General features: G+C 37.6%; 1 long non-coding RNA gene and 1 pseudogene across 2 annotated transcripts in view; both read left to right on the top strand.

The window, feature by feature from the left end:
• LOC306643036 overlaps positions 1-26321 on the top strand; it is a 514834-nt gene that overhangs the window by 236552 nt on the left and 251961 nt on the right. The window lies entirely within an intron of this gene.
• LOC306642573 (chromodomain-helicase-DNA-binding protein 1-like) lies at positions 384-19755 on the top strand (annotated as a pseudogene). Its single transcript, XR_013766857.1, has 5 exons — positions 384-390; positions 2638-2741; positions 6336-6501; positions 11598-11748; positions 19582-19755. The product of XR_013766857.1 is annotated as a chromodomain-helicase-DNA-binding protein 1-like (transcript).

Below are 26321 nucleotides of genomic sequence, written 5' to 3'. Positions count from 1 at the left end.
TAGCCCCTGTTTCAACCATTCCCTCCCTAACCACCCCAAATCCTGGGCCATGGAAGCCTTTATTACAACTACTGGACTCCATCTTTTACTTTATTAATGCTACTGAACCTAATGTGACTTGAGATTGCTGGCTGTGTCTGAACCCAGAACCCCCATATTATACAGGGATAGGAGCTCATATTACTCTAGGCCCCTCCTCAGACCAAATTAGAAATCTTTCCCACAAGGGCATAAGGACTAATCCTACTTTATGCAAGTGGGGGCAAAAGCCCAAACTAACCCTTGGAGATTTACAAGGACAGGGAACTTGTTTCTGGATCAATTTTAATATAAACCACTCCCCTTACAGACACTCTTGTACATCTACCATAATACATGAGAACATGTCAGGTACACATAATAACCATCTTGTGGCCACTGAGGGAATATGGTTTGCTTGTATATCAGGAGTAACTCCATGCCTCACTCTTCAACTTTTTAAAATTGCCAAATGGGATGAATTTTGTATAACTGTTCACATCATTCCCCAGGTGTACTATTATGATAGAGAGGGAGGGAGAGAACATATGGGACTAAGATCTAAATGGGCCCCTGTACTAATTCCCCTCCTAGTGGGAATAGATATAGCAGGCTCCACAGCTGTAGGAACCACTGCCCTGATTACTGGAAACCAGAATTTTAAAACTTTAAGTAAACAAATATATTTGGGCTTAAGTGAGTTAGAAAACTCTGTAAGACACTTAGAGAATCCCCTTGATTCACTGGCTGAAGTACTTTTACAAAATAGAAGAGGATTAGATTTACTGTTTTTAAAATGAGGATTATGTATTGCCTTGGGGGAAACCTGTTGCTTTTATACTAACCATTCAGGTGTCATATGTGATATTTAAGCTAATCAGAAAAAGACTCAAAGAGCGAGAGGAGAACAGAACACCTGAGCAAAATTGGTATCAAAATTTGTTTTCTTGGTCCCCCTGGTTAACTACTTTAATAACCTCACTGGCGGGACCTGTCATCCTAATTATGTTAGGGTTGTTAATTGGACCATGCATAATAAACTCCTTAACTAAATACATTGGAGATAAAATACAATCTGTTAAACTAATGGTGTTACATACTCACTACAATGAAGCATACCACAAATAAATCAATAATTTATGTACAAAAAAAAAAAAAAAAAAAACAGTGGGGAATGTGATGGGCTGACAAATCTGACCCATGAGCATGTTATAGGCCAGACTCTAAGGGAAATGACTAAACAGACTCCATTTTGCTCTGAGACTCTGTGTTATGAAAAAAATAAGTTTCTCCCATGGGAACACCCCGCCTCTGTCCCCATCATCAGTTACTTAGTGTGACATGTTTAATAATATACAATGGCAACTCCTATGTAGTAAAAATTGCTCTCCTTTGATCTCTATTGCTCTTAACCAATGTACCATGTAAACAGTAATTGTGTGGATGTTAGCAACATTCTTTAGTTTGTACCTAGGTAAGGATCAGTTCAACCCAATTCACCCTCTGTCAATGATCTCATGATGTTAGTTTGCATCATAGCAACAGACACTTATGATTGATTTGATTTTTGGTATTAGGACCCCTACAACCCAGTGGTCGGGGCTGTTCTCCCAATAGCCATTTTTTGGGGCATTCTGTGAAACAGTCAGCTGGCCGGCTTAATAAAGACTCTCAAATTTGGACTTCTCAGTGGTGATCCGTCTGTTCTTAAGTTGCGCCCCATAACAGTTGAGAATCTCTGGGTTTTAACTCTATTTTGGCATTGACTTGCAGAGTTGTGTTCTGTGGGTCACATGATCAATTCCGTCTCACTTTGTTATAAGGAACAGTTAAATTGCAAAATGATTAGAAGAAACTTTTAGGCTTTAGTTAGAACCCAACTCAGTTTAAAAATGGAGTGAAAGCTGGTATGGTGGCACATACTTATAATCATGGCAACTTGGGTGTCTGAGACAGTAGAATCACCAGTTCAAGTTCAGCCTTGGCAACTTATCAAAACCCTGTCTCAAAATAAAATATTTTGGGGTTGTGTCTCAGTGGTAGAACACTTGCCTAGCATGTGTGAAGCACTGTGTTGAATTCTTAGCACCACATATAAATAAATGAATAAAATAAAGGTCCATCAACATCCACCAAAAAATTTTAAATAAATAAATAAAAATAAAACTTTTTTTATAAAAGGCTAGAGATATAACTCATTGGTAAAGCTCCCTTGGATTTGTTTCCCACTACCAAGAAAAGGAAAAAAAAAAAATGGGGTTAAGTGGTTGTATAACTACCCTTTGAACTCAGAATAACATACCTGCCAGGGGTTGTTCTTGGCTATAGATGAAGTCCCAACTGTGATCACTTCATCATACTTTCCCTGACTCTTCTGGGATAGGTTCAGAGAGAAGTTGAGGCCAGATCTCTCTAAGAAATGCTCTGGTCCAAATGAGCAATGTCCTCTGAATTGTTTCCTGAATATGGTCTTTTCTTCTGTTTCCTTTTTTGGTGTATTTTTCTGGCATGCTTTTCCCCCCAGCTTTGCAGACTCATAGCACACTCCTCTCACTTGACTTATGTGTACAGCTGTGAAAGTTATTGGACTGATCGGCTGAGACACTGTGGAAAAAGTAGTTTACAGGAAAGCAGCCTCCAAACTGCAGCTCACCAACATGATCATACAAAGAGGCCATTTTACTCTTGGAGGCCAGAAACCTTTGGCTGATGCTGACCTCCAGGTAAAATATGTTGTTCTTTCCTTTAAAGTCCCATAATTTGTAATCAGTACTCTCTGTGGATTTGAATGCAAATAAAAAGTACCAGCATTAACCACCCTTTGTCTCCAGTTACACATTAGTTCGTTAGCCTAATTTATACCCACTCAGTACCTACTACATGCAAGGTGCAATAGAAGATAAATGAGTGTGGTGCTTAAAGGCAGAGAAAATAGAAAAAAGAGAATGGGTTTAAACCATCAAACTTGAATTCAGATTTATACCTTATCACTTACTGGATATATGACTTTAAGCAGGTAACTTAACATCAGGGATATAATCTCTTTGGAGTTTCTAAAAATTAGTATGCCATTAGTTATCTCAGAGAGAATTTGTTTGTTTGGTTTTTTTTTTTTTTTTGTTAGTTTTTAAAGAAGAACTTGACTTAATCAGTAATGACTAATTCCATACCTCCTCCTTAATCCCAGACCATTTGTGCAGTGACTTACAGTATCGATTCCATACCCAGAAGAGGGTGAACAAGACTGGGAATTCAAAATTATACTAGGATATATGGATGAAAGAACTAGGGTTAATTTGCTTGAGGAAACAAAAATTAGATAGGAGTCAAATTCTGACTTGGAAGATTCTAGAGAGAGCTCTCTTTTAAGTCTTTTAGAAAAAGACTTAAAGTTATTTCATAGAAGCAGCTTTTGAGCTAAAATTAGAATCCATATTATAATATACCCCAGGTCCTTTTGAGGGAGCGAATACAGAGACATAAACCCATAGGATTCTGGAATGATTTAGGCATGAAGTGAGTAATAAATGGCTGACAAGGGCAGTAGCTTTGGGAAGATCTGCTGTAGGAAACATTGCAGAGAAGAAATGACAGGAGTTGACTGTTGTTTTGAGGCAGGGAGTGAGAGAGATATCAAATTTAAAGATGACTTTAAGGCTTTAAGCCTGAATGATGAGAATAGAAATTAGGAAGCTAGGCGGTAAAGGGTTAGGAAGGTGAAAATAATGTAGGCTTTAGTCAACAGGATTTGTAGTAAAAATCAATGTGAATTATTGTTAGAGGAAGATTCAGAAAAGTAAGAGACTTCATTTAGAAAAGTTTGCAAGAAAAACCAGACTTTAAAAGACCAGCTATCAAACAAAAAATTCAAGAGGTATGCAAAAGGGGAAAAATTACACAGTGTTATAAGCAGAATTATCAAGTTTAAAATTAGCCCAAGTGTGGGTTAAAAGTCAGCAGTTTTATCTCACACACACCTGTATCTTTGCACATCAGCATTGCAGATAGGTATCGGTGCTATTTTTGTTAGGGAGTCATTGACTTGCAGGAAAGGTTCACAGTGTTTTGGGTACTAGAACCTGAAAGAAGAACCCTAGGTTTTGTTTGTTTGCTTGGTTTTTGTTTACCTTAGGGAGTAACTGTGGAGTCTGGCTTTTTCTATATTTTTAGTCTTCTGCATACTCATCTGTCATGGTGGCAGGGTGGCTGTGCGTTTGTTTTCACACTATTGAAGAGGCAGTTACAAATGTAAGGTGAAACTTGAGAGAGAGGTAGGTATATACAGTAGATGTCTAAATACATTTCTTCACAGGACCTTGAGAGATGACTTAATTGTGGGCTGTAGGGAAAGTGCACATATTAGGAGTTAGAGGAGATGAAGTCTCAGATGCCCAAATTCTTCCCCAGTGGAGCGAGCTCCAGGCATTCAATTAGGGATTGCCCTCTGATGTAAAATGCACAGGCACAACTCCCTGCTGTGGGACAATATAGACTACTGGCTGTTGGAGAGAACCTTGGTGGGACTTCCTGCCCAGGCCAGGGGCAAAAATTCTTATTCTGGTTCTGTATGATTTCTTTCCTCCCCATCCTGCCTATGAGTTATTTATGGTTGCCAAGGACAATGGTAATAACTCACTGCCTTGTCTCAAAAGGAAGCAGGGCATTTTTTAAATTATTAAAGAATCTAATAGTAAAAGACATGGTTCTGTTTTGATAAATCTAAGCAGTGTAGAGTTGTGAAGTCCTGAAAAAGGAAAGCAGGTTCCTTATCCTGCAAGGAGAAGACAACAGAAATAGAGGGACAGATATAGATGTAGTAAACATTTATTGAATGCTTACTATGTACTAAGCATTGTCTGAGGTGTACTTTTTCCAGTTGTTTCATGATGAAGAGTAACAGAAGAATGATGTAGACACTGTCTTTATCCCCATTTTAAGAAATTTTTCAAACATCATTCAGATTCATGATTCTAATCCAAGCACTCTGTAACTTCAAACTACATGCTTTTAATTACTATAATATACTGTTTATCATTTTTTAAAAAAGGTAGTTTCTTAAAAACACATTTTGAGTACTCAATAGCAAGGGAAGCCAGGAGACTTAAGTCTAAGGGAATGGAAGGGAGGATCCCTTTATGAACTGAGCTTCATCATAAATACTTGGCTTTCTTCTGTTTTGGTTACTAAATGCAAAAGGTGTTTGCCTTGGTGTGTATATATATATATATATATATATATATATATTTATGTGTATATATATATATATATTTATGTGTATATATATTAATGTAAGTAATCTATATACATATTTATGTATAGGTCTGTGTATGTATACACACACACACACACACACACACACACACACATACACACACATACCTATCCAAGGCTAAATATAAATATATTCAGGTGTATTCTTGCTTAGTTTTTATCTCAGGTGTTTTCAAGCTACAGGATACCTTTAAGTTTCCAAGTTACTAAATAGACACTATAGAGATAACAAAACAAAACTAAAATGGCAAAATGCAAATGAGGGCCCATCATGTGGATCCCAATTGTTTCAGAATTCTTAAGAGATAGTGCTTAGGGAGGTGTAAAGGTGGAAGTAGCAAGGGAAAGTCAGGTGGTACTATCTAAGCTTTCTGGGTGGTTCTTGTAGCCTTAGGAAATAGGTGAAGCATCCCCTAGGGAGGAGTGAGAGGAAAAGGCAGGATAGGGAGTGCACAGGACTATCCAGGGAGATTGAAATTCAGAAAGAGCCTTTGGGCCTTGGTGATCAGGATTGTTATGGTTTTTCCGAGGTGGGTTCCATAAAGTACTGTGGTAGGAAAACAACTTGGCAAAGGAAAGTAGTCAGCTTATTGTGAGGTGAGGTACTGAGTGGCACCTTCTCTTTCTAAGAAGTTTGACAGTGGGAGATGTAGGAAGGTAGCTAACAGGGTCTCTGATTTCTCTCAAGACTGCTGGAAGTACCTGTAAAAAATGCTGGTGAGAGGTGCTATAGAAGATGCAGAAAATCATTTTATTCTTACCATCCCCCCAAAATAAAAGAAATTAGAGGCTAATAAATTTTTTTTTTTTTTGCTGCAGTTATAGATAATTATCAAAATCAATAGCTCTGGTCATCATTTATCCACTTTATGTTTATTCCTCATCTAACCCCACAATAGCCTGGTTGAAGTCATCCTCCATGGGAGAGAAGAAAGTTCACAAGGGAAGGAATGTTCTTGGTGTCACTTAGACAATCAGCAGGTCACCACATCCTGATCTTTGTTTTTATGAGAACTAACTGGATTTTTAAATTTTCTCCATTCAAGTTGAGTGAAATACTTAAATTTGGCTTAGATAAACTGCTGTCTTCTGAGGGGAGAACCATGAGTGAGATAGACCTGGAGTCTATCCTGGGAGAGACAACAAATGGCCCGTGGGTCTCTGATGCCTTGCCTGCAGCTGGAGGAGGGAGCAGAGAGCAGGGGGATGGAAGTGAGTTGGGGGTTATGGTGAGCAAGTTGCACAGTTACCTCAAGCTAAGGTATGAGTGATATGCATTACCATAGGAAGTCCTGCATCCTACTCCCTGGGACCTTTTTTCCTACCCAGCCCTTGTCATCTTGAGCACATTCTTTAGGCTTCTTGATCCAAGAAATTGAAAATATATCTGTCTGTTCCCTTGTGGCTAAACTTTGAATCCAAGTTGTGATATGAATGTTTATGGTCCTGTCATCAAGGGTTAAATTTGTAGCTTTTCTCTCTTGATGCAGACATCTTATCTGGTGTTTATTGGAGAAGCATGCTGTCTTTATGATGATGCTGTGCACAGTGATTTCTCTTCTTGATAGTAGATTTTTTTTTTTAAATTGTAGCTAATATTTACAGGCATTTATTGTGGGTTCATCAACAGCGCCACCAACTATGTCATGTGCTTTATCTTTTTTCCATTTAACCTTCATAAGACCCATGAGGTGTAGATCATTTTGTCTTCCTTTTTCTTTTCTCTCCAAATTTGGTTAAAATATTTATCTTTTTTTTTAAAGTATTTTTTGTAGTTGTAGATGGACAGTATGTCTTAATTTTGTTTACCTACTTTTTTAATATAGTGCTAAGTATCAAACCCAATGCCTCACACATGCTAGGCAAATGCTCGGCTACTAAGCTAAAGCCCTTAGCCCCAATATTTATCCTTTTATCCTTTTCTATTCTGAAATTTTTGAAATTTGGATTTGAAGGGATTTTTGGGTTTTGTTTCTGTCTTTTCTTTTCACATAGCAGCTTTGTATCATGCTTCCTAATATTGTATAATTTTTAAAATGACTGTTTTCTTGTATCAGCAGCAATAGGGAGTCAATATGGGCTGGAGTGAGAGGGTTCTTACTGAGCTTCCTAATTCAAGAGTTCCTTCTAGCTGAGCATTGTGGCACATGTCTGTAATCCCAGTGACTCAGAAGACAGAGGCAGGAGAGTTCTGAGTTCAAAGCCAGCCTCAGCAAAAGCAAGGCACTAAGCTACTCAGTGAGACCCTGTCTCTAAGTAAAACAAAATAGGGCCTGGGATCTGACTCAGAGCCTGAGTGCCTCTGAGTTCAATCCCAGAACCCCCAACCCCCCAAAAAAGAGTTCCTTCTCCAACAAATACAGAGAAGCACCATGGTTTCAGTAGGTGGTTCTTCCTTTACTGGTAGGTAATGGGCTGGGAAAGGCTTTTGGTTTTGTCATTCTCAATTTTTACTACTTGCTTCTTTCTTTCTGTTTGTCATAAAATTTTCAAAGGATGCCTCCCTTTCTAAATTACCTCTTTCTCATCTAAAAACCATGCTTCCTCAAATTTTTGACTGCATCTACTTTCTGGCCCTTCCCTTTAGATTTCTTAGAAGCCACTGCTGTGATCTACCAGGACTAAAACCCATCCTCATTGTTCCCATTTGGATTGTGATTCTCATTTTGGAGAATAAATTTCCTCTGTCTGGCACTACTAAAACCCCACTGTCCTTTCATCTATGCAATCTCTGTCTGTCTACCCAGATGAGTGAGCACTTCAGAGCTGGCTCAACTGATTTGGGATGTGCATTTCTCTACCTGCAAATGGAAGTTTAGAGTAGTTTCTGATTCCTAATTTTGTATTAGGCTTAGATTAGGGATGGATTCATTATCCTTGTTGATTGGTGTGATTTTTATAGGATATATGAAGAATTCAAAATTCAGGTGACTGGCATTATTTTACAGAACACTTTTTTTTTTTTTTTACTTTTCTTGTGTTTTATCTTTAAAAATTTTTACAATAGTATCACATTTATATTCAAGAACTCTTTCTTGTTCTCTGCTTGTTGTTTGTGTCCTGTTCTCATTTCAAGGATATAATATCCTCACTGAGGACATTTATTATAGCTTTTTAAAAATATATCCCAGGGAGAATATTTATTATGTCTTTTCAAAAATGTTGCCCTGCCCACTGTATTGTCTCTCTTTCTCCATTTGCTTCTCCTCCTTTCTCTATATGCTTCTCCTTCTTCCTCTTTTTTTTTTTTTTCAAAAAGAATACCTTGTTCTTATTAGCAGTTTTCCTGAAACATCTGATGTCCTGTGACTGTCTGATCAGAGTGCTGGTGAAATGCCCCAAAGCTGACAGATAGCTCTGTTGTGAGCTAGTGGTCAGCCTTTGGGCCTCATGCCAGCAGCACTTGTTGTCAAGTCATCATTTGCACTGGAGGAGTCTTTCTAGACACCCAAATTTGAAGACTGTTATGGGGTACAACTTAAGAACAGACCGATCATCACTGAGAAGTTCAAATTTGAGAGTCTTTATTAAGCTGGCCAACTGACTGTCTCACACAATGCCCCAAAAAATGGCTATTGGGAGAACAGCCCCGACCACTGGGTTGTAGGGGTTCTTATACCAAAAATCACATCAATCATAAGTGTCTGTTGCTATGATACAAACTAACATCATGAGATCATTGACAGAGGGGAAAGTAGTCAAACTGACCCTCACCTAGGTACTAACTAAAGAATGGTTGCTACAAAATAACATCATGAGATCATTGACAGAGGGGGAAGTGGGTTAAACTGATCCTTACCTAGGTACAAACTAAAGAATGGTTGTTAACATCCACACAATTACTGTTTACATGGTACATTGGTTAAGAGCAATAGAGATCAAAGGAGAGCAATTTTTACTACATAGGAGTTGCCATTGTACATTATTAAACATGTCACACTAAGTAACTGATGATGGGTACAGAGGCGGGGTGTTCCCATGGGAGAAACTTATTTTTTTCATAACACAGAGTCTCAGAGCAAAATGGAGTCTGTTTAGTCATTTCCCTTAGAGTCTGTCCTATAACATTCTCATGGAGTCAGATCTGTCAGCCCATCACTAGACATCACATTTTATCCTTAGACGAGCCCTCTTTTATCATCCTTGGAAGATAAACCATTACAGCAAAATCATTTAAATTGAAAAGACAGAGATCCAAGAGCTCATGGTGCTCCCATTATTTGGTGTGTGGATCCCTTCAGTTCCCCCACATCATGGTGTCCTGTAAGAACCATGAGTCCTAGGATTTTGGAGTATTGAGAAGGTTTCTATTCCTCTAGTTAGTCCCAGCTGGGTATTTGTGTTTTGGTTCCACAGCTCTTCTTAATCTATTTTCATTTTCCAAAGAGTTTATGAACGTTTTAACATGCCGTTGCCTCATATAGCTTTTTAGTAATCCATTTATTGTCATTTAGCTGTTTCAGGTGAGAGAAAAAATAAATGTGTGGTCATATTTTTAAGTTTTACTTGATGACCTTACTATCAAGTTTACACCCTTTTCTGTAATCATCTATATTAGTTTAATTTTATTTGTTAGAACAAAGTAAAATTGCAGCGTTTTTTAAAAAATGATTGTATATCTTCACCTGCCTAAAAAAGGTATTTTTCCAGACAATCTAACTGCCAAAAAATTCTCCAGTTCGATTAAAATCTGGAATGCTGTCTTCAGTGACATGTCTTGGTTTTCTTTGTGATAAATTTTTCCTCTGGCAGGATAAAGATGAGGGTCTAGACCTATGGGCTCTGACTGCTATTAGAAACAGACTAAAGACATGGAGCATCATTAAAAATAATGTATGTAAATAAACATTAAAGAATAGTAATTAGAGCAGCCCGATCAAATTTAAGTAAAAAGTAAGGTTGCTTTATCTTTAATGCTAAAGTTTTTTAAAAAGAACATTTACATGGTAAATTGAGAATTTCATGCAGTTTGATGCTATATATGTTGATCATATTTGACACATCTCAGTTCTTTATTTTTTCCACTTGTTGATAGAGTGCCTCTCTGAAAGCCCCCTGCTAATTTAAGTAGCAAATGCCAATTAGTATTATAGCTGGTTAGATTTGGGTACATGTGTGAAGCAATTGATCTCTTGAAAATGAAAATATTTTGCTTTCATATTCTCTAGGGAAAACATACTTAGAGTTGAGTTCATAATGCTGTGAAAATACACTATTTGGTAACATGTGCTATTAAATACACTTCACTTTTGAATCATTATCTTACCTATCTGTGGTTACTGGTCTTGGTTATTTATCACTTGATCCATGATCTCAGCAGTTCACCCAACCTCATTAGGCCTTTGTGTCTTCATCTGTAAAATAGTGCTCTTAATGTCTTCTTTACTCTTTTACACAGCTGCAAAAATCAAATGTGGTAATAGATGTGAAATTGCTCTGATAGCATAAAGTGCTACTTAGGAGTACTATATCAGCTGGTGGTGTCACTCAGTGGTGGAGCTCATACTTAGCAAGTGTGAGTCCCTGGGTTTGATCCCAAGTACTCCATAAATTAAGGAAAAAATTATACTATTGTCCTTGTTAATTTTGCAATAATTATTTGCAAGCCTGTTTTTTCTCTACTTTTCTATATACACTAATCTACTGAAAAGAACATACTGATCTTAGAATCAGAAAAACCTACCTTGTTCAATTTGTAGCAGAGAGAATTAAGGAACCCTTTAATCCCTGTGTGAATCTCAGTTTCCTCTTTCATAAGTGGGGTTAGTTATACCAGGATTGAGGTAAGAAACAGGAAGATTCTTTGTGAGATCTACAGAGAATATTATAAATCTAAGGAATTATTTTTCTGATTTTTAAAAAAAATTTCTCATAGATTTGCCCCTTGTTCCTTTCAATATTACAGAAAAAGGGAAAAAGAGTTGAGTATTAAAAGTGTGTTTGGACTAAAAATGTTGAGATTTTATTAGGGGATCTTAAAATTCAGTGGGATTTGCACTGGGAATATTTGTGGAATGAATAAATGATTTGAGACTCAGCAGTGTAGAGGGATTCAGCAGAGATTCCCACATCATGTAGGGTAGACCAAAAGGGATTAAGCCAATGCTCTGTCCTTTGAAAAGTGAACATGAATAGAACCCAAACTCATCAGTATGGGTGCAACAGGAAATGAAAAGCCTTCATCACAAGCTGGTCCTCACCCATTTAGAGTATGGGCTATTCTCTTATTCACCTTGTTATTGCTTTGAATAGCATTAACTTATTTTTCAATGTCTTAACATTTCTCACTTTGTGTTTTATATTCTTAGAGAACCATATATATTTATTTGATGGTAAAGATTATTCTAAAGAGCCCAGTAAGGAACACAGAAAATCCTTTGAACCACTGGTCAATCTTCAGAAAATTATTTTGGAAAAAAAAAAAGTCAAGAGGGCCAGTTACTCCAAAATAAAGGCAGTGTAAATGCTGTTAATTTGTGTGAGATCATAAATTCTTACAAACTTTCTTTCTATAAAAGAACCAAAAATGATCCAGTATCATTTTTTTGTTCTCTTAGGATGATTAAAGAAATAAGTGTCTCTTGAAATGTAACAAATTAACTGAACTCTAGTATAAAAGCTATGTAAAAATCTAGCATAAAAACATTATTAGGTAAGTATATTGTACAATTTAGTGTAGGTGAAAGCAGCCCTGTCCTTCTTTTCAATCACCCCTTAATGGGATCACCATATTAAATCAAAATACCATATCCTGTTGTTGATAATCATGATTCTGTTTCATTAAGAGATAATGGCATTCAAAAATGATATATGTAATGTTCACAGTGTTCGGTGCTTAAAATATACTTTCTATATGTTATCTATCATTAAGATAATCATGCTAAAATACTCTGTATTAAAATAAATTATACATTTATAGAAAGTGTTATGTTATAATTGTTTAAATTTTAAATGATATCCTACAGTGTATGCTTTCAATTAAGGAAAAAATTATATCTATTTTTGAATTACCTTATTGCTCATTTCCGGAGCCAGCAGGTCACATGCCCTGCCTTGCCTCAAGGTCACGCGCCTTGACTCATGGTCATGCCCCCTGCCTCGCCTCATGCTGAGCTAAGATGGCGCCTGCCAGATGCTGGCGGGATGTGCCTCTACCTGTTTACAACCCTGTCAGACTATACCAGGTGCATCATACTAGATTGCGTGGTGCTTCATGATTGGCCTACTACACTTCCTTATTCGAGTTCTGGCACGAGACTAGTCTTGCTTCACGCACACTTTCCTCTGATTGGTTTTTGTACTTTATATTAACTGTGTTTATTCCCAAATAAACGAGACTTCATCAGGCTTTTGTCTTGTCTCCATTTTCTGTGTCTCTTGTCTCTCTCAATCCCCGCTCCCTCCTCCAGGTACCAGTTGAAGTCCTGTGGGCCGGGACAGTTGGTGCCCAACAGTGAGGCTTTGGATACGGGGGAATTCGAGAGGGAAGAGGCGTGTAAGTGTTCGGCCCAAGAAAAAAAAAAGTGAAAGTGACTTCAAGAAAGTTCGCCGCAGGAGCCTGCCGCGCCGTTCTTAAAGGTACAGTAGCGCCTAGGTATGGGACAAGAATTAAGTAAGCATAAAGTTTTTGTTAAGCAATTAAAAGAAGCCTTAAAGACACGGGGAGTAAAGGTTAAGAAAATGATCTTTTTAAGTTTTTTGACCTTATTAAGGACACCTGTCCGTGGTTCTCACAAGAAGGAAGCATTAATATAAGAAGTTGGAATAGGGTTGGAGATGCTTTGGGAGATTTTCACAGAACGTTTGGCCCAGATAAAGTTTCTATTACAGATTTTGCTTACTGGAGTCTCATAAAGGAAGTTTTAGAACATATAACAAATGATTCTGATATAGCAGCAGCAGTTACTCAGACAGAGGACATTTTAAAAGCAGCATCAAAATAGGATCTTCAGGGAGAGGCCTCCGAGGAAAAGGGAGAGGGAGATCTTATTTCCCTTGAGAGTGAAGATGAGGAAGTTACAAGTCCTTTCCCAGATGCAGGCAGCACAGATGTTAAAAAGAAAACTCAACATCAGAACGAAGCTCCACCTAAAATTTATCCTTCATTGATTCGTTTTAAAGACACTTCAAACAAGAATAAAATAGATGATGAGGAAGGTGATTTGGACCTCATAAATGAGGAAGCCTCGAAATATCATAATCCCGACTGCCCGCTTAAACAAGGACAGTCCATTTTCTCATATCTACCTCCCTATTGCACACACTCTGCTCCTATGGCAATGGTGGTGATAGATCCAAAGGAAGACCTTAAAGAAAAAATTAAACATTTGGAGGAACAAAAAAATCTAGAGGAACAATACCAAACTCTGATGACCAGGTTACAAAAATTAAACACAGGCAATTAATCAGTGCCCAGTCCTGATGGATTTAAAAGGGATATTCACCCTCAAATTCTATCTGGACAACAGTGTCCAACAGGAGGAGATCCCTTAATCAACAGAGATTTAAAACCCCCTCCTCTAAGTGCTTTCCCTGTTACTGAGACAAGGGATAACCAGGGACAACCCTGGAGGCACCACACTGGCTTTGATTTTACTATCATAAAAGAATTAAAAACTGCTGTTTCTCAGTACGGAGCTACAGTGCCATACACCCTTGCTATTTTAGACTCCATAGCAGAAAATTGGTTAACACCATAGGATTGGAATACTTTAGTTAGAGCCACCCTGACTGGAGGTGACTTCTTGCTTTGGAAGTCTGAATATTTTGAAAATTGCAAAGAGACAGCTAAAAGAAATCAACAAGCAGGAAATGGGTGGACTTTTGATATGCTTACTGGAGTAGGTGATTATGAAACCACAGACAATCAGATGCAGTATGACCCTGGAGCATATGGTCAGATACAGGCGGCAGCCACTAAGGCCTGGAGAAAATTGCCTGTTAAGGGAGACATCAGCATGTCTCTTACAGGAGTCAAACAAGGCCCAATGAGCCCTTTTCTGACTTTGTTCACAGACTTATAACAACGGCTGGTCATATTTTTAGCAGTTCTGATGCAGGTCTTGGCTATGTCAAGCAACTTGCTTATGAAAATGCCAATCCTGCATGCCAAGCCGCTATAAGACCATACAGAAAGAAGACAGATTTAACAGGATATATTCTTCTGTGCTCAGATATAGGACCTTCTTATCAGCAGGGCTTACCAATGGCAGCTGCTTTTAGTGGACAGACAGTGAGGGACTTTCTTAATAATAAAGACAAAAACAAAAGGGCCTGTTTTAAATGTGGGAAGGGCGGACACGTTGCCAAAGACTGCAGATCAGATTTACAAAAAACTCTTGAGGCCAAAATACCTGGTCTCTGTCCTAGGTGCAAGAGAGGAAAACATTGGGCTAATGAATGCAAGTCCAAAAGAGACAATCAGGGAAATCCCCTTCCGCCACATCAGGAAAACCAGAGGAGGGGCCAGCCTCAGGCCCGGAAACAAGCATATTGGGCAATCAGCTTCATTCCAGCCAACAGCAGCAACAATAATCCATTTAAAACCTCAGTAGAGCAACCACAGGGAGCGCAGGATTGAACCTCAGTTCCACCTCCCATGTTGTATTAACTCCTGACATGGGCCCTCAAGCCTTGAATACTGGAATTTTTGGCCCATTGCCCTCAGGTTATTTTGGCTTAATTTTAGGAAGAAGTAGTTCTACCATGAAAGGTTTACAAGTACTCCCAGGAGTTGTAGATCAAGATTTCTTGGGAGAAATTGAGATCATGGCTAAAACAGATAACAACATTATTACTGTTACTCAGGGAGAAAGAATAGCACAACTGATACTGTTACCATTAGTTCCAACCAAACACCCAGTTCAAAATCCTAGGAGAGGAAATGGAAGTTTTGGATCCTCTAATGTATATTGGGTACAACACATAACTGATCAAAAACCTTCTTTCACCTTATGGCTAGATGGCAAGTCCTTTACAGGTCTAATAGATACAGGAGTAGATGTGACCATAATTAAACAAGAGGATTGGCCTTCTTCTTGGCCTACCACAGAAACTATGACTAATCTTAGGGGTATTGGTCAAAGGACAAATCCAAAGCAGAGTTCTAAATACCTCACTTGGAGAGACAAAGAAAACAACACAGGTCTCATTAAGCCTTGTATATCATATGTCATTTGCCTGTTAATTTGTGGGGAAGAGACCTACTCTCTCAGATGAAAGTAATCATGTGCAGCCCCAATGAAACGGTTGCTGCCCAAATGCTATCTCAGGGATATACACCAGGAAAAGGGCTAGGAAAGGCTGAAAATGTTATTTTACATCCCATTCCCAATGTAGGACAGATTGACAGAAAAGGCTTGGGAAATTTTTTATTTCGGCCATTGACATGCCTGCACCCCAACTGTGTGCAGTTCCAATAACTTGGAAATCAGATGAACCAGTTTGGGTTTATCAATGGCTGCTAACTTCTGAAAAAGTTGAAGCTTCTTAAATGTTAGTGCAGGAACAGCTAACAGCTGGACATATCATAGAGAGTAATTCTCCTTGGAATACTCCTCAATTTGTAATTAAGAAAAAATCTGGTAAATGGAGATTATTACAGGACTTAAGGGCTGTCAATGTCACTATGGTGCTCATGGGAGCCCTGCAACCAGTGCTGCCATCTTCTCAAGGATATTTTAAGGTAATTTTTGACCTCAAAGACTGTTTTTTTTTTTTTTACTATCCCTCTACATGTAGATGATCGAAATGATTTGCTTTTAGTCTACCAGCAATAAATTTTAGAGAACCTATGAAAAGATATCGTTACAAGGTAATGCCACATGGAATGGCTAGTAGTCCAACCTTATGCCAAAAATTTGTTGTTCATGCCTTACAGCCTATTAGGGATTCTTGGAAACTAATGTATATTATTCATTATATGGATGATACACTCATAGCAGGACAATCAGGAGAACAGGTATTACTATGTCTCACACAACTTAAACAGCAGCTATTGCAGTAGGATTACAAATTGTTCCAGAAAAAGTTCAGCTACAAGACCCTTATACTTACCCAGGTTTCCTGCTCAATGGGCCTAGGATTATTAATCAAAAGGCAACAATCAGGAGAGATTGTTTAAATACACTTAATGACTTCCAGAAGCTTCTAGGTGATATATATTGGCTTTGACCATACTTTAAATTAACCACAGGGGAGTTAAAACCATTGTTTGAGATATTAAAAGGAGACCCTAATCCACAGTCATCCAGAACTATATCTCCTGATGCATTAGCTGCTCTTAAAATGGTGGAGGATGCCATTGCAGGTCAATTTGTTACCAATATTGATTATTCTCATCCCTTAATGCTCATTATGTTTAATACTTCCATCACTCCAATGGGTCTTTTCTGGCAAGATAATCCTATTATGTGGATTCATCTTCCTTGCTCACCTAAAAAAGTGCTATTGCCTTATTATGATGCAGTAGCTGATCTGATTATCATGGGGAGAGAAGATTCTAGAAAATATTTTGGAATAGATCCATAAAAGATTATTCAATCCTACACCCGATTTCAGGTCAATTGGCTATTACAAAATACTGACACCTGGCCTATAGCTTGTGCCTCATTCACAGGTGATATAGATAATCATTATCCACCAAATAAATGGTTCAGTTTTGCAAACTACATCCTTTTGTGTTCCCTCGTATTAGTAGAAGGGAGCCCTTATACAACACTCTTGTTGTCTTTACTGATGGGTCATCCACAGGAACAGCTGCTTACAACTTCCTTGATAGAACTGTCACTTTCCAGACGAAATGCACATCTGCCCCACTTGTTGAATTACAGGCTCTTATTGCAGTTTTATCTGCCTTTCCAAATCAACCCCTTAATATCTACACAGACCATGCCTACTTAGCACACTCGGTGCCACTCCTTGAAACTGTCTCTCAGATCAGACAGGTTTCTAAAACAGCAACACTGTTCCTTCAATTTCAGACATTCATCCATAATAGAGGGGAGCCTTTGTTTATTGGACACATCAGAGCTCACTGTGGCCTTCCGGCGGCATTAGTTAAGGGCAACAGAATTGCTGACACAGCCACCAAATTGGTTGCAGTAGCTCTTTCAGATAATATTAAGCAAGCTCAAGACACTCACAACCTACCTCATTTAAATGCCCACTCTCTTAGGTTACTCTATAAAATCACTAGGGAACAAGCAAGGCAAATAATAAAAGGCTGTACCACATGTGCTACTCATCTACTGATTCCACATGTAGGAGTTAATCCTAAAGGCCTTGTTCCTAAGATGGTGTGGCAAACGGACGTTACCCATTTTTTAGAGTTTGGTAATCTAAAATATATTCATGTTTGCATTGATACATTTAGTGGATTTATATTGGCTACACTTCAGGCTGGAGAAGCAATGAAACACGTAATTGCCCATCTATTACATTGTTTATCAGTCTTGGGCATACCCAAACAAATTAAAACAGATAACAGACCTGGATATACAGCAAAAACCCTCCAAACATGTTGTGATAAATTACAATTTCACCATGTCACCGGAATTCCTTACAATCCTCAAGGCCAAGGAATGGTCGAGAGAGCACATCTCTCTCTTAAAACTACTATTGATAAAATAAAAAAGGGGGAATGGTACCCAATCAAGGGTTCTCCCCATAATATACTCAATCATGCTTTACTCATTCTCAATTTTTTAAAAAATGGATGATCATGGGAAATCTGCTGCTGATTATTTCTGGCACCCAGAATCTCAAAAGCATTTTGCCATGGTAAAATGGAAATATCCATTGGATGGTTCATGGCATGGTCCAGACCCAGTCTTGATCTGGGGTCGAGGCTCAGTCTGCATCTTCTCTCAAAAAGCTGATGCAGCCAGATGGCTGCCAGAGTGCCATGTGCGCCAAGTTAATGAAGTTATCTCCTCCAGGGATAAAAATCATCCCTGAGAGTCTTTTCTTTTACTTCCACAGGAATAAACAAAACATTGCTTCTCTGGATCATGGCTGCCTGGTCACTGCTGTCCTACAGCCATGCAGGGTTTGAGAACCCTGCTAAGGCTCGAGAAGTGCTGTTTCTATGCCAACAAGTCAGGAATCATTAAGGAGAAGATAAAACAGCTGCAAGAAGACCTAGAAAAATGCCGACGAGCACTGACTGATAATCCACTATGGACTGGATTCAGTGGACTCCTTCCCTATCTCCTTCCCTTCTTAGGTCCCCTCCTTTGCTTGCTTGTAGTCATATCTATAGGTCCTTTGATATGCAACAAGATTATGGCTTTCATCAAAGCTCAAATTGGGACTATACAGGCAAAACCTATTCAGGTTCATTACCATCAGCTGGAGATGATGGATTGTGATGGTGCAACATTTGATCAATATTAGATTGTAATAGACCATCACCCCTGTGCGCTGAACTGGTCATCCAATGATGGTTAAGATTCGTGGGAGTGCATACCAACCTAAGACAGGAAATGAGGGCTAGAGCCTCGTTATCCAATGACGGGTAAGAATGCTGCTCTGGCAGGGACAACCTAAGACAGGCGCAGTTCCCGAGGGATTGTCACTCCAGCACTATAAAATAAAAAAGGGGGACCTGTCCGGAGCTGGCAGGTCACGCGCCCTGCCTTGCCTCAAGGTCACATGCCTTGGCTCATGGTCACGCCCCCTGCCTCGCCTAATGCTGAGCTAAGATGGCACCTGCCAGATGCTGGCGGGATGTGCCTCTACCTGTTTACACACCTGTCAGACTATACCAGGTGCATCAGACTAGATTGCGTGGTGCTTCATGATTGGCCTACTTCACTTCCTTATTCGAGTTCTGGTGGGAGCCTAGTCTTGCCTTCACCAGCTTTCCTCTGATTGGTTTTTGTACTTTATATTAACTGTGTTTATTCCCCAAATAAATGAGACTTGATCAGGTTTTTGTCTTGTCTCCATTTCCTGTGTCTCTTGTCTCTCTCAATCCCCGCTCCCCCCTCCAGGTACCCGTTGAAGTCCTGCGGGCCAGGACAGCTCATGAAATTAATCAAAAGGAGTGTACTATCCATGCCAGTACTTTGGCTGAACTTAGAACACAGTGGCCACGATGCCAATGAGATTCATAATATGAACAGTAAATTGAAGTATCTTGCTACCAGTGTCCACCACACAGGGATGCAGTGTTTTGTGAAAGCCTAACCATGTTGTCTCTGTAAAGAGTCTGCTTTGGGGATGAATGAAACTCATGGAGGAATAGGAAGTTCCTGACCTTCCTGGCTTTGGATCTTGTCATTCCTACAGGTTCTTATCCCAGGCCTCTTGGAAGGGTCTACCAAAAGGAGGAGGATTCTGAGCCCAGAAGAAATGGAGGAAAGACAGAAAAAAAGACAAGAAGCAGCAGCCAAGAGAAAGAGACTAATAGAGGAAAAGAATAGGGAAAAGGAAGAAGCTGAACATAAGAAAAAGTATGGCTAGAGAGTACTGTCATTTCCAGTGACATAGATATTTTCAAAAACCTATAAATCTGCTAGTTCCTGTTGGTAACAGAATACTTTTTTTTTTTTTTTTTTTTTGGACTAGTGTTTGAACCCAAGGGAACTCTACAACTGATCTATTTCCCCAGTCCTTTTTATTTTTTATTTAGAACAGGGTCTCACTAAGTTGTTTACCTGGCCTCCAACTTGTGATCCTCCTCCCTTAGCTTCCTGAGTAGCTAGGATTGCAAGTTTTCACCACCACACCCAGCTCCACAGAACACTTTTTTAAAAAATTCAGCTTTAACATTTAGTCTACTTTCGTGAGAAGTCTTGAGTGACTAAAGCAGAGAAGATGCATTCTATTGAAACAAGAAATTTTAAAGGATTTATTTTAGCCAATGAGGAAGCATTTATTTGAAGAGTCCCTTTTAGTCATGTTCCTAAAAACAGGGACTTTTGGTGGATGCTCAATTATTGAAGTTTAATCAGGAGAAAGGCTAATCAGTAAAACTTGTTTATTTACAAATGAGCAAAAATCTTTGCCAGGGTCCAGCCCCAGCAGGGGTAAGAGGTCCTAGGTGGATGGGAGGTTTTGGCACAGTGGAGAAACAGCACAGAGACACCAAGTGTTCTGAGGCTGAATCTGAATCTTTATTTTTCTGCCAGCCTTTTTATAGATGTTTTTCTTTAGTAATAATTATATCATTTTATGGTTAGTTTAAAATAAGAAAAACCTTCAAAAGTACAATGTATGCTTCTTCTCAAAGTACACATTCTCTCTGTATGACAGTCCAGAACAAAACAACCTTATTTCCCAGCTGGATTAAAACAATCTGTCTCCAAGCTAAACTGGAACAAACTCATAACCCAGCTAAACTGAGGGCACCATGATCTGCCAGACTTCAATCTTCAGAACAAACACATCACTAGATTTTCTGAGAAACCACCCCCACCATGAATTCCAGTGTTTAACAGTGAAAGACTTACTATTATTAAAGGGCAAAGAAATCAATTTATAGTTAATATTCAGTGTATTCTAATTTTATAAAATGGCAGACTACAATCTTATTCTGATTCTCAGAGAATTAGACTAAACATAGGAAAAGCACAAGTTATATTTATGACTAACCTAAATGTTTTTATTATGTAAAGTATCTCCAGAATCAACTATTAAAAGTAGGAAAACAATAAAGGCAAAACACTGCATCCAAGCTCAGAGGAATTCATCTTTATCCATCTATTATTATACTAAAGCAATTGCAGTCTCCTTTAATCTTGGGCACAGCTACAATTGTTTATTTTCATATATTTATCTATGTATTACTGCTAAATTTTCTGTGTGCACTATTTTGTGTCCCAATAGAGTAAAACCTTCTCTATGTTTTCCAATAAGTTTCTAATGATGTATTGATTATTAATAATAAAAAGCAACTACACATGGAGACATGCCATGACTATGGACCCCAAGATAGAGTACGGTCAACAGAATCCTGTCAAGTGTTGAGTCCTCTATTCCAACACACCATGTCAAGTGTTGGATCCTCTACTCCAACAGAGCCATGTCAGATGTTGGAGTGGCAGGAAATAGACATGCCAAAACTTCAATCAGGATGAGTTTCTAATTACATTTTACTTTGTAGTTATTTTTTTAATTATTTATATTGTAAACAAATGGGATACATGTTTCTGGAGTTACATGTTGTACATGGAGTAACAGCATACAATTTGCATAATCATATAGGGTAATGGTGTTTGATACATTCTGTTATCTTTTCCTTCCCGCCACCCCTCTTTATCCACTATACAGTCCCTCTTTCCTCCATTCTTGTCCCCCCACCTCCCATTACGTGTCATCATCTGCTTATCAGCAAGATCATTCAAACTTTGAATTTTTGAGATTGGCTTATCTCACTTAGCATGATACTCTCGAATTTCATCCATTTGCCAGCAAATGCCATAATTTCATCATTCTTTATGGCTGAGTAATATTCCATTGTATAAGTATACCACAATTTCTTTATCCTTTCATCAATTGAAGGACATCCAGGTTGGTTCCACAATCTGGCAATTGTGAATTGAGCACCTATGAACATTGATGTGACTGTATCTCTGTAGTATGCTGATTTTAAGTCCTTTGGGTATAGACCAAGGAGAGGGAAAGCTGGGTCAAATGGTGGGTCCATTCCAAGTTTTCTAAGGAATCTCCACACTGCTTTCCAGAGTGACTGCACAAATTTGCAGTCCCACCAGCAATGTATAAGTGTACCTTTTTCCCCACATTCTTGACAACACCTATTGTTGCTTGTATTCTTGATAATTGCCATTCTAATTGGGGTGAGATGGAATATTAGTGTAGTTTTGATTTGCATTTCTCTTATTAATAAAGATGTTGAAAAATTTTTCATGTTTGTTGATTGCTTGTAAATCTTCTGTGAAGCATCTACTCATATCCTTAGCCCATTTGTTGATTGGGTTATTTGTGTTCTTGGTGAAGAGATTTTTGAGTTGTTTATAGATTCTCAAAATTAGTGCTCAATCTGAAGTATGAGTGGCAAAGATATTCTCCCACTCTGTATGCTCTCTCTTCACATTGCTGATAGTTTCCTTTGCTGAGCAAAAGCTTTTCAGTTTGAATCTATCCCAGTTATTGATTCTTGCTTTTATTTCTTGTGCTATGGGAGTCCTGTAAAGGAAGTCTGATCCTAAGCCAACAATTTGAAGATTTGGACCTACTTTTTCTTCTATAAGATGCAGGGTCTCTGGTCTGATTCCGAGGTCTTTGATCCATTGTGAGTTGATTTTTGTACAGGGTGAGAGATAGGGATTTAGTTTCATTCTGCTGCATATGGATTTCCAGTTTTCCCAGCACCATTTGTTGAAGAGGCCATCTTTTCTCCATTGCATATTTTGGCACCTTTGTCTAGTATGAGAAAATTGTATTTATTTGGGATTGTGTCTGAGTCCTCTATTCTGTACCATTGATCTACCTGTCTATTTTGGTGCCAATACCATGCCAGTTTTGTTACTATTGCTTTGTAGTATAGTTGAAGTTCTGGTATTTTGATACTCCCTTTTTCATTCTTTGTGCTAAGGATTGCTTTAGCTATTCTGGGTTTCTTGTTCTTCCAGATGAATTTCATGATTGCTTGCTCTAATTCTGTAAGGTACATCATTGGGATTTTAATTGGAATTGCATTGAATCTGTATAGCACTTTTGGTAGTATGACCATTTTGACATTATTAATCATGCCTATCCAAGAACATGGAAGATCTTTCCATCTTGTATGGTTTTCTTTAATTTCTTTCTTTAGTGTTCTGTAGTTCTCATTGTAGAGTTCTTTCATCTCTTTCGTTAAATTGATTCCCAAGTATTTTTTTTTTTTTGAGGCTATTGAGAGTGGGGTAGTTTTCCTAATTTCTCTTTCCAAAGATTCATCACTTATGTATAAAAATGCATTAGATTTAAGCATTGATCTTATATCCTGCTACTTTACTAAATTCACCTATGAGTTCTAAAAGTTTTTTGGTGGAATTTCCTGGTTCCTCTAAGTATATAAGCATGTCATCAGCAAATAGGGATAGTTTGAGTTCCTCTCTTCCTAGTCATATCCCTTTAATTTCTTTGGTCTGTTTAATTGCTCTGGCTAGATTTTCAAGGACAGTGTTAAATAGAAGTGGTGAAACTGGGCATCCCTGCCTTGTTCCAGGTTTTAGGGGGAATGCTTTCAGTTTTTCACAATTTAGAATGATATTAGCCCTGGGCTTAGCACAGATAGCATAGATGGTTAAGGAATGTTCCCACTATCCCTATTTTTTCTAGTGTTTTGAGCATGAAGGGGTGCTGTATTTTATCCAATGCTTTTTTTGCATCTATCGCAATAATCATGTGATTCTTGACTTTAAGTCTGTTGATATTGTGAATTACATTTATTGATTTCTGGATGTTGAACCAACCCTTGCATTTCTGGGATAAAACCCACATGATGGTGGTGCACTATCTTTTCAATATATTTTTGTATGCAGTTTCCTAAAATTTTGTTGAAAATTTTTGTGTTGATGTTCATTAGGAATATTAATCTGAAATTTTCTTTCCTCAATGTGTCTCTGTCTGGTTTAGGTATCAGGGTAATATTGGCTTCATAGAATGAGTTTGGGAAGGTTCCTTCCTCTTCTATTTCATGGAATACTTTGAGAAATAATGGAATGAGCTCTTCTTTAAAGCTTTTGTAGAACTCAGCTGAGAACCTATCTGGTCCTGGACTTTTCTTTGTTGGTAGATTTTGATGACTTCTTCTATTTCATTTATTTGAATTTGGTCTATTAAATTGTGTATCTCCTTCTGATTCAGTTTAGATAATTCATATGTCTCTAGAAACCTATTGATAGTCAAGATTTTCTATTTTGTTGGAGTAGAGATTTTCAAAATGTCTTCTAATTAGATTTTGTATTTCACTCATGTCTCTCATGATATTTCCTTGTTCATTCTGAATTTTACTAATTTGAGTTTTTACTCTCCTTCTCTTTGTTAGTGTCACTAAGGGTTTATCAATTTTGTTTATTTTTTTCAAAGAATCTACTATTTATTTTGTCAGTTTTTTTTACTTGTTTTTTTGTTTCAATTTCGTTAATTTTAGCTCTTATTTTAACTATTTCCTGTCTTCCACTACTTTTGGTGTTGCTCTGTTCTTTTTCTAGGACTTTGAGCTGTAATGTTAGGTCATTTATTTGTGATTTTTTTCTTCTTTTATAGAATGTGCTCCATGAAATAAATTTTCCTCTAAATCCTGCTTTTATAGTGTCCCAGAGATTTGGATATGATGTTTCTTTGTTCTCATTTACCTCTAAGAATTTTTTAATTTCCTTCCTGATATCTTCTGTTATCCATATCATACAATAGCATATTATTTAATTTCCAGGTGTTGGAGTAGTTTCTGTTTTTTACTCTGTCATTTATTTCTAATTTCAATCCATTATGATCTGATAGAATACAAGATAATATCTCTATCTTCTTGTATTTGCTAACATTAACTTTGTGGAATAAAATATGGTCTATTTTAGAGAAGGATCCATGTGCTGCTGAGAAGAAAGTGTATTCACTCTTTGTTGGATGGTATATTATATAAATCTTTTAAGTCTGAATTATTGATTGTGTTATTCATATCTATGGTTTCTTTGTTCAATTTTTGTTTGGAAGATCAGTCCAGTGGTGAGAGAGGTGTGGTAAAATCACCTAGTATTATTGTGTTGTGGTCTATTTGGTTTGTAAAATTGAGAAGGATTTGTTTGACATACATGGATGAGCCACTGTTTGGGGCATAGATGTTTATGATTGTTATATCTTGCTGATTTATTCTTCCCTTAAGCAGTATGAAATGTCCTTCTTTATCCCTTCTAAGTTTGGCTTGAAGTCCACCTTCTCTGATATAAGGATGGATATCCCCGTTTTTTTGCTGGGTCCATGTATATGATATGTTTTTCCCCATCCTTCCACCTTTAGTCTGTGGGTATCCCTTTCTATGAGGTGATTCTCTTGCAGGCAACATAATGTTGGATTTTTCTTTTTAATCCAATCTGACAGTCTATGTTTTGATTGATGAGTTCAGTACGATAACATTCATGGTTATTATTGAGATATGATTTGTATTCCTGGTCATTTTGTTCATTTTTTTTTGGACATGACTTGTTTTCTCCTTTATTTTACTATTCCTTTAGGCTAGTTCCTCCCTTTGCTGATTTTAATTATTGTTTTTCATCTCTTCCTCATGTAATATTTTTCTGAGAATATTTTGTAATGCTGGCTTTCTTTTTGTAAATTCTTTTAGCTTTTGTTTATCATGGAAGGATTTTATTTTGTGGTCAAATCTGAAGGTTAGTTTTGATGAGTATAAGATTCTTGGTTGGCATCCGTTTTCTTTCAGAGCTTGAAAAATGTTGTTCCAGGCCCTTCTAGCTTTTAAGATCTGGATTGAAAATTCTGCTGATATCTGTATTGGTTTCCCCCTGAATGTAATTTGGTTCTTATCTCTTGCAGCCTTTTAAATTCTGTCTTTATTTTGTATGTTAGGTATTTTTATTATAATATGACTTGGTGTGGGTCCATTGTAATTTTGTGTATTTGGAGTCCTATAACCCTCTTGTACTTGATTTTACATTTCATTCTTCCGATTTGGGAAATTTTCTGATATTATTTTATTGAATTGATTGTTCATTTCTTTGGTTTGTTTCTGTAAGCCTTCTTCAATCTCAATAATTCTTAAATTTGGCCTTTTCATGATATCCAATAATTCTTGTAGGTTCTGTTCAGGATTTCTTATTATCTTCTCTGTTTGGTCAACTTTGTTTTTAAGATTAAATATTTTGTCTTCAATATCTGAGGTTCTGTCTTCCAGGTGTTCTATCCTATTGGTTATACTTTCTATGGAGTTTTTAAGTTGGTTTATTGTTTCCTTTATTTCAAGGATTTCTGTTTGTTTTCTTTCAATATCTCTAACTCTTTATTGAAATGATCTTTTGCTTCCTGTATTTGCTCTTTTAACTGTCAATTGGTGCGATCATTCAGTGCCT

This window comes from Sciurus vulgaris (assembly GCF_902686455.1).
Source record: "Sciurus vulgaris genome assembly, chromosome: 13".
Lineage (NCBI taxonomy): Eukaryota > Metazoa > Chordata > Mammalia > Rodentia > Sciuridae > Sciurus > Sciurus vulgaris.
Note: the sequence above shows the minus strand (reverse complement) of the source record. Positions and strands in the feature narration are given on the sequence as shown.